The sequence below is a fragment of the Lissotriton helveticus genome, chromosome 4_1 (assembly GCF_964261635.1).
Source record: "Lissotriton helveticus chromosome 4_1, aLisHel1.1, whole genome shotgun sequence".
Lineage (NCBI taxonomy): Eukaryota > Metazoa > Chordata > Amphibia > Caudata > Salamandridae > Lissotriton > Lissotriton helveticus.
The window spans coordinates 552,548,058-552,563,454 of NC_136063.1; the positions used below are offsets into that span (position 1 = coordinate 552,548,058).

The 15,397-nt window shown below is 44.1% G+C and overlaps 1 long non-coding RNA gene across 1 annotated transcript in view; it reads right to left on the reverse strand.

The window, feature by feature from the left end:
• Window positions 1-341: 341 nt before the first annotated feature.
• The window catches only part of LOC144828737 (uncharacterized), a 50,842-nt gene continuing 35,786 nt past the window's right edge, over window positions 342-15,397 (reverse strand). The window contains exons 4-5 of the long non-coding RNA XR_013610524.1: window positions 10,423-10,600; window positions 342-4,324 (exon numbers count right to left, since the gene is read on the reverse strand). This is a non-coding gene — a long non-coding RNA (uncharacterized LOC144828737). The remainder of the gene's footprint in view (window positions 4,325-10,422; window positions 10,601-15,397) is intronic.

The following is a 15,397-nucleotide window of genomic DNA, read 5'->3' on the forward strand; positions in this document are numbered from 1 at the left end:
CCCAGCTTGACTTCTACGATTTTCTTGGTCCAGCCACGAAGGTCCTGCCACCTCTTGCGGCAATGATGACTGCACTGAGTGTCCAACCCCATGTCATGCACTTTCCAGGTGATGGTCCTCCACATCTTGGCCTTCTGATGGGAGTTGACCTGTGAGGATGACATGGTGACTGACCCTTAGTTCACATACAATATATTTCTGAGTCAGACACTTGTAAACATAAGTCATGGTCAGATCTGCAACAATGTCTAGGGAGTAGGCAATTGGCATTATGTGCAGTTGTCCTGTGTTCAATGATGACTCTGTCCCATGAGAATAGTGATAATGTGTTTATCCCCGTACACACACTTCTACAGCAGTGTACCTTCCCAGAACAGTTATCTACACACTTCTAAACTTACAGAAAACAGTTTACATGCTTGCCACTATGATTCCCATTTCTAGTAGTGCATGGTAATTGCACATGGGCAATAAAAATGCAGTGTAATCATCACTCACCTGCTCTCCTGGTGTGCCATACAGCTGGCTGTACAGTGGCAGGAGGGTGTCCAGCAGGGCATGGTTCTCCTCCTCAGTGAAAGCTGGGGTCCTGTACACTGTCCGTGCCATAATAGCTCCCAGAGAATGTGGTAACAGCAGCAGAGAGATGGGGAGATGCAGGAATGATGCTGGTAGTGCAGGCAAGTGAAATCTCAAGGGAACAGACAGACTTATATCGAAGCAGCAGAAGCGGTCTTAAATCCATGCAGCCAAAGTGATAGGTTGGCGTCAGATGCATTTTCTGAATTGGTCCATTGCATAACATTGCTTACAGATGACTCGCCTATCGCGATGTTCAAAAACGAATCATCGGACAGAAAGTGACTTTGATACATTGGTGATGGGAGGTTACTGAGTCGGTTTCGACGCGATGAAGATACGAACCGAAACACGCGTCTATCACCATAACAACTTGCAGCCAATGGCTGTGTCCGAATCGGTTCAGATACGGCTGCCACGTCCTTTGAATACTCACCCGCGACTGTTGCCATAACAACTTGCAGCCTACACTGCGTCCGAATTGGTTCGGATGCGGCTACCGTGTGCTTTGAATACTCACCGCGTCTGTTTCCATAACAACTTGCAGCCTGCAACTGTGTCCGAATTGGTTCGGATGCGGCTAACGCATCCTTTCAATAATTTGTCGGCTGGGCAGACACTTCTGTTATTGATGTATTTTTGTGCATGACATGTGTAGATGCAGTTTTTTATAAATGCAATCAACCTTTAAATGAATAGGACACACTCCCACGAGGAGCTAACCTTGTGGGGCACATGCCACTCTGATTTAGAGGCTAAAACCAGCATGATGCAAAAGTAATCCATTTACCTGCCTAGGCTTGGTCACTGTGGCAATGACTTTTTGGTGATGTGCAGGTGCATTCTTGACATATTCACTGCGTTTGGGGACTGTGTGACCCATTGTGCAATTGGTGTGATTTCAGACTGTAAATGTTTAGTGTGTAAGTAATGGATAAAGCGTGTGTTTGTAATGTGAATCACTAGTCTATTATCTGTGCCCCAGACTTAAGTGGATGCTTTTGTTACATATACTTGCAACTCCAACATTGTACGTTTGTTTATGTGATTGTATGTTTAATGCAGACATGACACATGACAGTGTCCACCCTGTGACAGTGGTGGGCATGAATAACATTGTGTGTATCAGGTGTCACACATCTCTGATATTAGAAGATCCTATTATGTGTACCTTTCAAACATGTAATTGTTCTCACAAACATAAATGTTGACTTATTTTGTGTGGAGTATGTGATGCTTCATCACATTAATGGTGACAGACACTGGAGATTTTTACACTACAGCACTTCTAATTGCTGTGTCACCATACCTTGGTAACCTGTCTGGGAAGGGTACTGATGCTGTGATATGTATTAAATAGAAATGTGTATTTCCAATGTTCAGTAGTTTCAGTTGTGTTCATATTTCATGTTATGTTTTTCTAAATGCATGTTGCTTTGTACATTGTGACATGACACCAGCTGTGTTTAAACCTACACATAGGTATCGCAGATGACATCCAGTCTACAGGCCCTTTCAAGACCTCATGACCATGGATGAACGTGACATGATCAGGAAATACAGATTCACCAGGCCAATAATTGAACAATTGTCATCTAATTTGCAGCCTGGTCACACATATCCCACTGCACTGACGCCCAAAGGGAAGGTTATGGCAGCATTACATTTTTGATACCGGTTCTGACCAATACACAGTGGCAACATCTAGTGGAATGTCACAAACCATGTTCAGCCATGTTCTTCGTGATGTTTTAGAGGCATTGCTCCGTTACCTGGACCAGTATATAAAGTTCCTGACACCTGGAGAGTCGTCAGACATCAAGGGGGAATTTTATGCTTTGGGACGGATAGCCAATGTCATTGGCTCCATTGATAGCACCCACGTTGCATTGATCCCACCAAGGGCAAATGAGGTGGTGTATCACAACAGAAAACATTACCAACCCATCAATGTCCAGGTGGTAGGTTTGGCTGACATGTCCATCTCCCACCTCTGTGGACGTTTCCCTGGATCGGAACATGATGCATATATCATGAGGAACAGCATAATCCCCCATTTAATGTCTCAGCTGCAACCTGACCCTGCCTGGCTTGTTGGTAGGTGATGTGGCATGTATATGTTGTGTGGTGTATAGAATGTATATCAGATAGTTCTCTGTTATCAGACAACTGAATCTTTTTTCTGTGTTCAATGTAGGGGACTCTGGATACCCCAGCCAGCCTTGGTTACTGACACCACTCCGTAACCCTGTCACCCCTGCAGAAGTGCGATTTAATGAGGTCCATAGTAGGACCTGGCGACTCGTGGAGCGGACTTTGGGCCTCCTGAAGACCAGATTCCGTTATCTGGATCGCACAGGAGGAGCCCTCTAATATGCCCAACTTGAAGGTGCGCAAGATTATCACAGCTTGCTGAATGCTCTTCAACCTGGCTATATGGAAGGAAATACCTCTCATACAGAATGAAGGAGACCAGCAGCCCCCAGTGAGGGAGGATCCTGGACTCGGTCATGATGACAGTGGTGATGATGATGGAATGGATTTGAGACAACAGCTTATTAGTGAAAGTATTCAATGAGAGGAGGTGAATACCCCAAATTGTTTGTTGTTGTGTTGCTGATGGACAATGTGGATGTATGCTTGTGAGTGTCTAAAAATTGTCCTGAGTTTTTTTGTAAGATGGGGTTTTTACATGGGCATGTTAACATGTACAGAGTTACCGTGAATCCTAGCTAGTTTCAACAGTGTAAATCTTGTGCTTCAGATGGCATAGTTTACAAAATTGAACTACCTCAGTCCTGTTTTCCTGGCTCTGTTCCATGTTTCTCCTTACTAGGGTACTTTGTCATGTCAACTGCCGAGTTGTAACCTCACCAGACCTATGATGCTGTGACATTCTCCAACATTGAACAGTTGTTGAAATCCCAGGCACGCACTTCCTTCTGAATTGATGGCCATTTATTTTTTACTTGGGTGCATTCTGTTACTGTGCAATGTGATTTGACTTTGGGTTAAGGCGCAATGTTGTATCAGGAGAATAAACCTGTGTTCCACATAAAGGTGTGCCTTGTCTGTTTTCACACATCCAAAGAATATTGTGAAACAAAACATATTCCATGATGATCTGGTTTGCTGACAATGATTGTTGGTTGTGCTTGCAAATGGTGATATCTTTGTCAACAATTAATTTTGCCCATGAACATGTCCAGTTTTTCCCTTTGGGCTGCCTGCTGCTGTTCAATGGTCCTGAGGATCACACCGACCTGGTCAAAATCTCCTTAGCAAACCTCATAGGCATGGAGGATTCTGGAGAGGTTTGGGTGCTCCTCATCAGCAGCACCAGCTGCATGATGGCCCATGTCCCCACGGCCCCTCCCACCACCCTTACCCACCTGAGAAGGACCAGTTGTTTGTGGCACAGTAAACACTGAGCCTCCTTCTTCGTTGACAGAGATGTTGTCCCCCAACTCCAGAGTGCCCTGTGTTGCTGTGATGTTGGTTGTGTCCCTGGCTGCTATGTCAGTGAGGGTAGGAATCAGATGGGTGTTGTCAGCTGAGGCAAGAGCGACCGCAGAAGATCCTGATGTAGCCGCTGCTGGTCCTGTGGGCCGACCCAAACCTGATGTGCCAGGTTGTTCCTCGTCATATGAAGATGGTTGAGAGATATCTATGCCAGAGAGCTCCGGGTCGACCAGAGTCTGGGACTGGCTGTCCTGGTTGCTTCCAGTGGTGTTCCCAGTTTGCCCTGTGGGTACAGAAATGACACATTGATTGATGTGAAGGTCCACTGCCCCTCAAATCATACCCATTACATAGGCTACTGAACCTAATGTAGTTAGATTGGCCTCCATGATGCTGGCCTCTGTTTTTTAGTACAATGTATTTCGGACAAGATGTGGATTGATGGACATGTCCACCTATATGCAGAAATGGACACGTGTTTAGTTGACATTACTTGTCCAATGACATTGACTGGTTTGTGACACCCTGTGAATGACACAGATAGGTTAATGTTGGCCACATCTTTACTTTCACTGTGCCATACGTACTCTTTCTCTCCCAATGTAGGCATTTTTTAGGGCTGTGTACTCTGCTTAGTGCATGTCTTTAGCAGTCACTTAGATGTGGCTGCTTACACACTCACAGTCTGTTAATCTTCCCAGATATTTTTGGAATGGTATGAGTGAAGTGCTTCTTATTCTTAGCTCATTATACACATGTGAATGGCTGTGAGTACCAAAATGTGTGAATGCTTAGCTTTGTGCCTACACAGATCATGTATTTTGTACAATGACTCCATGGTCAGATGAGTTCACAAACTCGGGTTTCTACCATTTTCTGGCAAAGAACTTTGATACACTGAGGTTTGTGTGCTTTTGCTCTAATGGTGAAACTTATTCCCAACCCCCTTCCACCCGGCCCTAACAGGCCACCAGGAATAGTATTGTCCAGAGAATGTTGGTAAGTGTACTTGCAAGATATTTGTCACTGGTGGATGGTGTTTGTAGCCCAGAGGCCTTTTGCCCCAAACACCAGTCTCCAGCGTCAGCCATCTTTCCAGCACAGTTTCACTCACTCTCAGGAAAGCAGAGTCACAGGTAGGCTGTTTGGGAAAGCTGAGAAGGTGGGTGTGGGCACAGGCCTGATGGGAGTTGTAGTCACAGCAAACACTTATCCTCCCACACAGCCCAAAAAGCCCCACTGGAACTCTGCTTTCCTGACAGTGAGTGGAAAAGTACTGACACTTGTGACTGGTGTTTGGAGCACAAGGCCTTGATGGGAGTTGTGGTAAAGTCAGACACCATTTAGACACCAGTGATGTCTATGGAGGTGTAACTGGTAACTTTGTTTGAATGTGGGGTAGGTACTTACCAGATTCTGGTGCTTCTGTGAGTCCACAGACGCTCTCAAGCAGAAGGCTGGCATGCACCTTCTCCTCCCAGGAAGTGAAGTGCACAGGTTGTGCAGGAGGGCCATCGCCATTCTGCTGGCTTGAGTATTTTCCCTGGCCAGCAGTTTCTTGACCCTCCTTCGCACATGCTAGTACCTACTCCTGATAGCATCCATTGTGCGCAGGACAGGTGCTTCAGCATTTACCTTGTTGACTATCCTGTCCCACATTCTATTTCTCTGGGACAGGGGGGGTCTGTTGGATTTGGGTCCCAATAACTGTGACTCTAATCTGACTATTTCATCTATAAGAACTTCCAACTCCATCTCTGTGAACCTTGGCTGCTTCCTTGAGGCCATGGTGGGGGTGAGTGTGAAGGTGAGGGTGAATAAGGAAGAGTGTGTGTTTGTGAGAATTGTTTTAACCAAAAGAAATCTGTGCTGTGTGGTGGGTGAAGTGTGAGTGTATGAGGCAGAGAGCAGGGAATGTGTGGCAAATTCTGTGACCTCTCAGCAGTACCGTTAACAAAAAGGATCATGGTCATGTGTTTGACCCTTTATATAGGTGGACTGATGGGTGTGGCTAATATTTTTTCATTTGAATTTGGCGTTGCCAATGCTTGTTTTCACTGTTTTTATTACTTTCTAATTGCCATTTGTAACACCAACCGAGATCGTTCAGTAACCATGTTGGATGTATCGCCATCTGTTCGCGGGGTAAACTCAGTCTGATTCGTAACTGCAACAAGGACCTACTGGTCATGGGAGACTTTAATTTCTATTGGGAGGTATCCCCCAAGGAGGGGCAGGCAAGTCACATAGAGGAAGCATTAACAACGCTTGGATTAACTCAACATGTAGTAGGTCCCACCCAGGACAAGGGCCACACGTTAGACCTGGTGTGGTCGACTGACCCTGGAGATGGGACGATAGTTGGTCGACCCTGTGCATGGTCTGACCACTATCTGATTAGGGGACAGAAAGTAGCACCTAAACATGGAGTGAAATCCAGGCCGGCGTGGAGAACTGTGAGGCGATGGAACTCCATAAACGAGGAAGATCTGGTGAGAAACCTACTAAACCCCGTCGTTCCAACTACATGTGACGATAATCTTGAGGTTATCTGCCAGATGGTAGTGGACAAGCTAAAATCCACCATTGACCTAATGGCACCGGCCAGAAGGGTGAAAATGGTGGATAAAGGAGCAGGAGCACCTTGGTACAACGATGTGTTGAGGTCAAGGAAACAGGCCCTGCGAAAGGCTGAGAGAGCCTGGAGGCGGGTTTACAGTCCGACGGCACGGAGTTTATATCAACATGAGCTGGCTATGTATAAAAAGGCTATTTTAGTACGAAAATCCAAGTTCTTCAAGACTAGGATTGCCACAGCTCACAACCCGCAGAAAGAAATCTTTAAGGTACTCTCCGAATTGAGGAAAAACAAGGAGCAGAGACTTGACTTCTCGCAGGAGGATTGCCAAATTTTCCAGGACTTCATTAAAAAAATTGAAGATCTTCTGTTAGAAATTTCGGCCACCCCTGCTCTGGAATGCTTGCTCCAAGTTAAGCCTATCACGCCTAAAGTTGATAACCCCTTAAAAATCATCCCCTTGATTACGAAGGAGATGCTAGCCAGCTTGATCGGGAGGGTAAAATCAGGCTCCCAGGCGGATCCTTGTCCCCCAAGAGTTTTTAAATTAGCTATGCCAGGGATGGAGGAGGATATTCTTAACCTGCTCAATAAGTCCCTTGAAACTGGACAAGTTCCGACTATGTTTAAGGAGGCCCGGCTGATCCCGCTGCTAAAGAAGCCAGGGGCGGACACAAAAGTTTAAAAAAACTTCAGACCCATTTCCCAACTACCTTTCTTAGCAAAGGTCTTGGAACAACATGTGCTGTCATATCTTTCTAAGCATTTGGAGACAAATGATCAGCTAGAGCAAAATCAGGCCGGCTTCCGGGTTCATCACAGCACGGAGTTGGTGATGGTGTTTATTTTAGACGAATTAAGGCGCAGAGCTGATAAGAGGATCCCTGGTGCCCTTGTGCTACTTGATCTCTCCGCGGCTTTTGACACGGTTTGTCACAGCCAACTGCTGTCGCGTATGAGAGACATGGGCATCAGGGGGCATGCGCTAGGTTGGCTCACCTCTTTTCTGCAGGATAGATCGCAGAAGGTGCAGCTGTCCGACCTAGTCTCAACATCAGCGGCCATCAGTTGTGGAGTGCCGCAAGGCTCTGCCCTCTCACCACTCCTTTTTAACATCTCCCTGCAGCCACTAATTTCAGCTCTTAATCAGATGGACTGTCAGATTTTTAATTACGCTGACGACACGTAGATCATCATCCAAATAGAGGACTCTCAAGGTGCTCAAACCAGGTTGCATAATATCTTAAGGTTTACAGTAAATTGGATATCCGCCAACTCCCTGAAGATCAACCCGGACAAAACCGAGGTGCTGCCCATAGCCATCCAGGGCAGCCCGTGGAATGACGGTTTTTGGCCCAGGGAGTTGGGCAAGACACCGGAACCAGCAACCGTAGTGAAAAGCCTGGGAATCCACATTGACAGCAAGTTGTCCATGAACAAACAGGTGTATGTAGTGGTAGGCACATGCGTTGGTCTTCTGAGACAGCTTCGTAAGATCTCTCAATTGCTGTCATTTTCCACCTTAAGAAGCGTTGTGTCTGCTATGATTTTGGGACGCCTGGACTACGGCAATGCGCTGTATATAGGGCTACCCCAGCGATTACTTACGCGGCTGCAGACGGTCATGAACGATGCAGCGAGACTGATTTTTAAGAAGCCTAGGACAACGCGTGCTTCTCCTCTCCTGCATCAGTTACACTGCCTCCCTGTCAGACAGAGGGCACTGTTCAAAGGACTGTGTATTTCACACAAGGCACTTTACGGTAATGCGCCCAGCTACATTAAAACCAGACTGGCTGGATATATTCCGGGTAAGGTGCTACGGTCCTCTGAAGCCACTCTTCTGGCTAATCCACGATTCCGCCTGTCCACTCTTGGTGGGCGTGCTTTTTCCACTTTGCTGCCTGCAGCATGGAATAAACTTCCAACTAACCTTCGGAAGGAGCCTAATCTTCTGCTTTTCCGCCGAATGTTAAAGACAATACTTTTCCGGGAAGCATGGGGAGTGTTATAAGTTAGACATCTGTTATCTGTAGTGTTGGTTTCTCTTTGTACAAGTGCTTAGAGACCCTGGGGTGATAACGCGCTATATAAATTGAAATAAATAAATAAATAAATGCTATTCTTTAGCGTTTGCAAACAAGTCAGTCGCATCGGGCTTCTTTCTGGACAATTCGTTCAGACGGATTGCATTCCGAACGACTCAGTGGGAGTTTAACATGCACTGCATCGTAACCCGTTGATCGGGAAGCTCGCGGTGAGTCGTTTGGAAAGCCGCCGAAACCAATTCGGAGGGAATGCTTTCCTGACGAGATCGTAATCGACCCCTTAGTAGTAAATATAGGAGGGGCCGGGGGAGTAGCTGAAAAATGGGGTGTACCTACTAAAAAATAGGTGGGGCCTAGGAATGAGTAACGAGGGATTAAGAAGGGCTAGGGAGGTGTTTAGATAGGGCCATGCACCAACCCACAAATGAGTAAGCCCATTGTTATTCAGAAACTGCTCTTCTAAAGTTACTACTGCCAGAAAAGACCCAAAGCAGAAGTAAATATTCTCCAGCTCAGAGCTGGAGAATGTCCAGCCCAACACATGGCCAACCACTGGTGCTGCAACACCCTCCCATTGAAAATATTGGAGGTAAAAGCATAAAATAAAACCCATGGGAAATAATATTAAATTAAACTATTTGAAAATATAAATACATTTAATTAATGTCTAAAATATATTTATTATCTTATATTACAATTGTTTAATAACCTGTGACATTCATTTTTATTAAAATACAATAACATTACTTTTTATTAATGTAATCCATCACATTTAATAATTATTACTATACAACAAAACATATAGTTCATTTACTTTATTAGGTGGGATTTTGTTTAATTTAAACTCTGGAAAAATAATGATTGAATTTAATATATTTCATGAAGTTTAATAAACTTTTAATTTTCTCTATTCTTTACTATGGGGTGAAAAAACCCCGTCACTGGGACCGAGATCTCCCTACGGTAAAGTGTAGGGAACATTTAAAAAGTTGATTACACTTTAAAACTATTAGAAAATATATTTATATGTTAAATATTAGTGTAAGTTAACTTGTATATCTATTTTAAATTGATTTTTTTATTTAACAAAATAAAAAATGCGCTAGCACTATTCAATTTATTTTCAATTAAAATAACTATATTAAATTTAACATTATTTTTAAAACATTTATTTAAAGGTTCTACCTAAAGCAAAATGTTTAAATCGATCTATTATTCAATAAACAATACAAAATGTTTGTATAGAACCATTTTACATTTATTTTATTATTTTATTTATAAATAAAAGTTACATTTATTTAAAATTCAAAGTTATTGAATTTATCATAAAATAAAATTCATTATTTATATTTAAATGATTTAAAATTAAATTGATACATGTATTTAAGTAGTCAAATACATTATTTTAATGTAAGTAGTTCCTAAGGGGTTCTATTTTAAGTCCTTGCCTTCAATATTTTCTACAGGAGGGTGTGCCTTATCAGTGGTTGCCTGACATAGGTCCAATTAGCATCTGTAAGTAGTGTCCACTATAAATAGATTAGGATTCCATAAGGCCACAACGAATTGCCACAGACCCCTCCTGAGCAAAAGGCATGAAACATGTTTACCACATCATGGATAACTTTTATTCTAGGTGTTCTACATTAGTTTTACCTTTTTCATGGCTAATGCTTCCAAATGAAATAATAATTCCAGTTTATTGATAGATAATTTAAATATCACACATAACTCACCCAGTCTATCATCACTCACCAGTTTCAGTGGAACAAGGGCATTGCCTGAAGTTTCACGCAGACCAGGAGACGCTAAAGAGAAGATCTCCATCAAAGTGCTCCATCAAGGAGCCCGCTGGGTATTGAACTGCTCACCCAAAGTGGAACATGGCCCAATGATGAAGCATGGCACCTTGGTGGGTGAGAGTCTGTGATTCCTGAAAAAGATATTCTCTAGGGATTAGGAAACTATCATTTACACAATGTCAAAAACCTCTATTTCACATAGTATTACACAGAACTTCACCTTATTTTGTATACATGCTTCATCACCAGGCATGAATATCCCATAATAAGGAAGCACATCACTGCGGAAGCCTGTTTTTGTGGAAGTTACTTTAAAACAAAATATCTTTCCAGAAGTGAAGTCTGAGGTAAGCAACATTACGAAAGATGGCTACACTTCATGACTAACCAATCCAGTCAGTGAAATCAAAAACAGTTGTATTAATACTGCTCTAAGAAGTTTGAACAAGGAAACTTTGCAGCTGTTGTACTATCCACCACAATTAGGGAGGAGCAAAACAATTGTTCTGGCCAAATGAGGGCTTGTAGGCTGGGGTCCAGTAGTGATATTCATCTATTTAGTTGGTGAGGTATTGAGAAGTTCTCCCTATTTTGGGGATTTCAACAAAGCCCTTGAATGAAGTGCGTTGTACTGTTTTAACAAAAAGTGTTCTCATTAATTTATGCACCATCTCTTTTCCTCCAGTTCTATTTCTCTGTATCATTCTCTATTGGTTAGTGTCATGTGCGCAAAGCAGTCCATCATGTCCCTCAGAGGTATCCTCAGTTTAGTTTATGATGTGTGCTCTACACAAGATTCTTGTTTAGTAAAATTCAGGGCTCACAGCCAGTTGAAATTAAAAGCCCAATGACTATATTTCAAGCCTCAAAGTATCAATGAAATATGAATACCACATTTTCATTGTAACTCTTAGGAACATCAAAATAGAAGTTACTCATGTTGAACCCATTTTTGGACACACTAGTATTAAAATTAAGGGTGGGCGACAAATTCCACTTCGCAGGCGGAGTTTGCAGAATTTTGCCCACACTGCATTACACTTGCAATGCAGAGTGCTGGCACAAGTCCGCCAACTGCTACGTGGCGGAGTTTTTTTCCTCATGCACAGCTCGCTCACCAACATTTAGGGGGAGAGCGAGAATTGGGGTCTCGTAGCAGGATTTTCAGGTGCTAGGACAGCACCTGGTGAGAAGTTCTCAAAAGGGTGGTCGTGACCAGTCACAACTGTTCATGGTGAGAAAGCTGCCACTCTTGGTGAGAAGCGGTACAAAAGGGGGTGGTGATGGACGGAGAATCTGAATCAATCAAACACTCACACCCAGTCAAAAGATCTGGGTTTAATCCATCACCGTTCTTTAGCCCACTCTGCCACCCCAGTTCAGACATGGCTATATGCAAATCAGTCTGACCCTGTGCCTCATGGGAACAGTCCAGCCCGAACTGCCAAGCCATGTCTTCCCTGGACCGGAAACAAGCTTCCGAGGACCGGTTTCTGGAATTCCAGCCGTCTTCAGCCCGGCTTGCTTGAATCCAGTGGCAAAGTGAACAAGGGACTCACGTCTGAGCATACCCTGCCACACTTATGGCGGCCAAAAGCGGTACAAAAGGGGGTGGTGATGGACGGAGCATCTGAATCAATCAAACACTCACACCCAGTCAAAAGATCTGGGTTTAATCCATCACCGTTCTTTAGCCCACTCTGCCACCCCAATTCAGACATGGCTATATGCAAATGAGTCTGGCCCTTTGCCTCATGGGAACAGTCCAGCCCGAACTGCCAAGCCATGTCTTCCCTGGACCGGAAAACAAGCTTCAGAGGACCGGTTTCTGGCATTCCAGCCGTCTTCAGCCCGGCTTGCTTGAATCCAGTGGCAAAGTGAACAAGGGACTCACGTCTGAGCAAACCCTGCCACACTTATGGCGGCCAAAAGCTGTACAAAAGGGGGTGGTGATGGACGGAGCATATGAATCAATCAGACACTCACACCCAGTCAAAAGATCTGGGCTTAATCCATCACCGTTCTTTAGCCCACTCTGCCAACCCAGTTTAGACATGGCTATATGCAAATCACTCTTACCCAGTCCAAAGATCAGAAGCTTGTTTCCTTCCCAGTATAAGAATTGGCTTGGTAGTTTGGTCTGCCCTGTTCCCATGATGCACTGGGCCAGGGACAGACTTATTTGCATATAGCCAGGTTCTGAGCTGGGATGGGGCAGTGAGCTAAATAACGGTGATGGATCAAGCCCTGATCTTTGGACTGGGTAAGAGTGGTCTGCTTAATTCAGACACTCTGTTCATCACCACCCCCTTTTCTGAATCGGACTGTTCCCATGAGGCACAGGGTCAGACTGATTTGCATATAGCCATGTCTGAACTGGGGTGGCAGAGTGGGCTAAAGAACGGTGATGGATTAAACCCAGATCTTTTGACTGGGTGTGAGTGTTTGATTGATTCAGATGCTCCGTCCATCACCACCCCCTTTTGTACCGCTTTTGGCCACCATAAGTGTGGCAGGGTATGCTCAGACGTGAGTCCCTTGCTCACTTTACCACTGGATTCAAGCAAGCCGGGCTGAAGACGGCTGGAATGCCAGAAACCGGTCCTCGGAAGCTTGTTTCCGGTCCAGGGAAGACATGGCTTGGCAGTTCGGGCTGGACTGTTCCCATGAGGCACAGGGTCAGACTGATTTGCATATAGCCATGTCTGAACTGGGGTGGCAGAGTGGGCTAAAGAACGGTGATGGATTAAACCCAGATCTTTTGACTGGGTGTGAGTGTTTGATTGATTCAGATGCTCCATCCATTACCACCCCCTTTTGTACCACTCTTGGTGAGAAAGCTGCTGCTAGAGTAGAAAATCGAATCGATTGGCAGCAAAGAAGCAACTCCCTATGGCGCGCTGTATTATACCTTTCGTGCTGATTTTGAAGCACGGAACAAGCTCCCTTTAGAAATCTGCAAGATGTGCTGATAGCGCCTGCTCGTGGAATCTCGGTGAGTTTTTATGCAACTAAATGGAATTCGGCAGAGTGAAACTGTGAGTTACGCCCACCCATATTTACAATATAAATATCTAACTGTTGAACAATTTTAAAATTAAATTTGTTGGCAAAAAAAGAAATAGATCAGAACCGTGCTCTGTCATTATTTTCTTTTAAACTAAGAAAAATGCCCCTTTTCAGTACGGAAACTGCACAAGGGGGCAGAATAATATGAGCCATTTAATTGTGCATGCAAATGACTTCTGAACGTCAAAAACACTGAAGCCCTTCAGACACTTGAGTTAGGGACGTAAACCATCCTGCTCTGTGCAGGTTTACTCGCTTTGGGTCCTGAACTGGAACTAGTGCAGGACACCACATTTTTCCACTCATAAGACAAGCAAGAAAAACCCCTGTACGGGTTCATGCTGTCTGACCGGACACTTCGAACAGCTTGCCAAGGCATTCCACTCTGTCTTTCATTATAGTATGTGATGTAAAGAAGGGCCTGTTTGGTGGATAGAATTAGCTGACTGGGTGGAAGGTATTTTACCGCATTATGTGCTGGAGAAAAAACCATGGTATTGTACACTATCTCAACATTGCAAAATAAAATGATGACCGGAGTGTTGAAACTTTTCAAACACTCATCCCCAGTCAAAGATCTGTGATTAATCCATTGTTATTTTGCTCTCCCGTTACCCCGGTTTGGACCCAGCCATATGCAAATCAGTCCTGGCCCTGCTCCCCATGGGAACAGTCCAGCCCGAACTGCCAGGCCAGGCCCTCCCTGGACCGGAAACAAGCATCCTGTGACCGGTTTCGGGGTATCACCCCTCAATCAGCCAGGCTAGCTTTAATTACAGTGGTGCAGCGAGAGAGGGACCCACGTCTGGGCATACCCTTGGCCACTTAGGGCGCACACAACAACAATCGGTCCCATGAACTTGTTACTAGACTGTATAACTCCATGCAAACGCACCATCCCATAATCATTTCAAAATCAAGAGAACAATGGAACACAATATTAACTCCAGCCATCACAGAAGATGAATGGCGGTTTTGTTGTGCACAATTAGAACAGTTATCTCCCAATTATAAATTAAGATTGATACACTTCAAACCCCATGCAATTATTCCGTATGGGACTCAGAGCTACATCAGAGTGCTGGCGATGTCACCCGGACGAGGCTCATTTTTTGCACATGGCTTGGGAATGCCCGTGTTTGGTGATATACTGGAAGGAAATCTTTCAAAAAATTGACGACATGCTAATGATACATATTCCTCCCACTGCTATTTTAGGTGTACTTGGATATGTAAAGGAGGTGGGTGTAAGGAGGTTGGTGGCCATGCTACTACTCTTGGCTAAGAGTAGGATTGCTATTACCTGGGGCAGGCCTCGTCCCCCCTTGGTTAAAGATTGGATCACAGACATAACATTTTGTCAAGAACAGCTTACTGCTTTTTAGAGCCTAATGCCAACAGGGTCTTGACCAAAAGACATTTGGGGCCCGTTTGTGAATTGTATTACTGCCCTAAATAATACTGAACTGGACAATGTAAATACTGTACAGAATAACTGAGCTGCTCGGGTATATCCTTTGCATATGTAAAGTATATACCAGTTTTTTCAAGTTGTCTCAGATCTCGAACTGTATTACAAAATTGTTTGCACTGCAATATACGTGCCATGTTCACATTGTACTATTCTAGGTACCCTACAATGCCTCTCTCATGCTATTCATCAAGAATGTTTATTATGAATGTTGCATATCATATGACTTTGCTGCTTTCTTTGTAAGTATCTGCCAATAAAAAAATAAAATAAAAAGAAAATCGTTAAATAGGATAAGTGGCCCCAGACATATACTTTTTTTAAGTTTTGAGGCAAAAATCACTTTTAAAAGTACAGAGTAATTGAATAAACAACAGTACGCAATTGT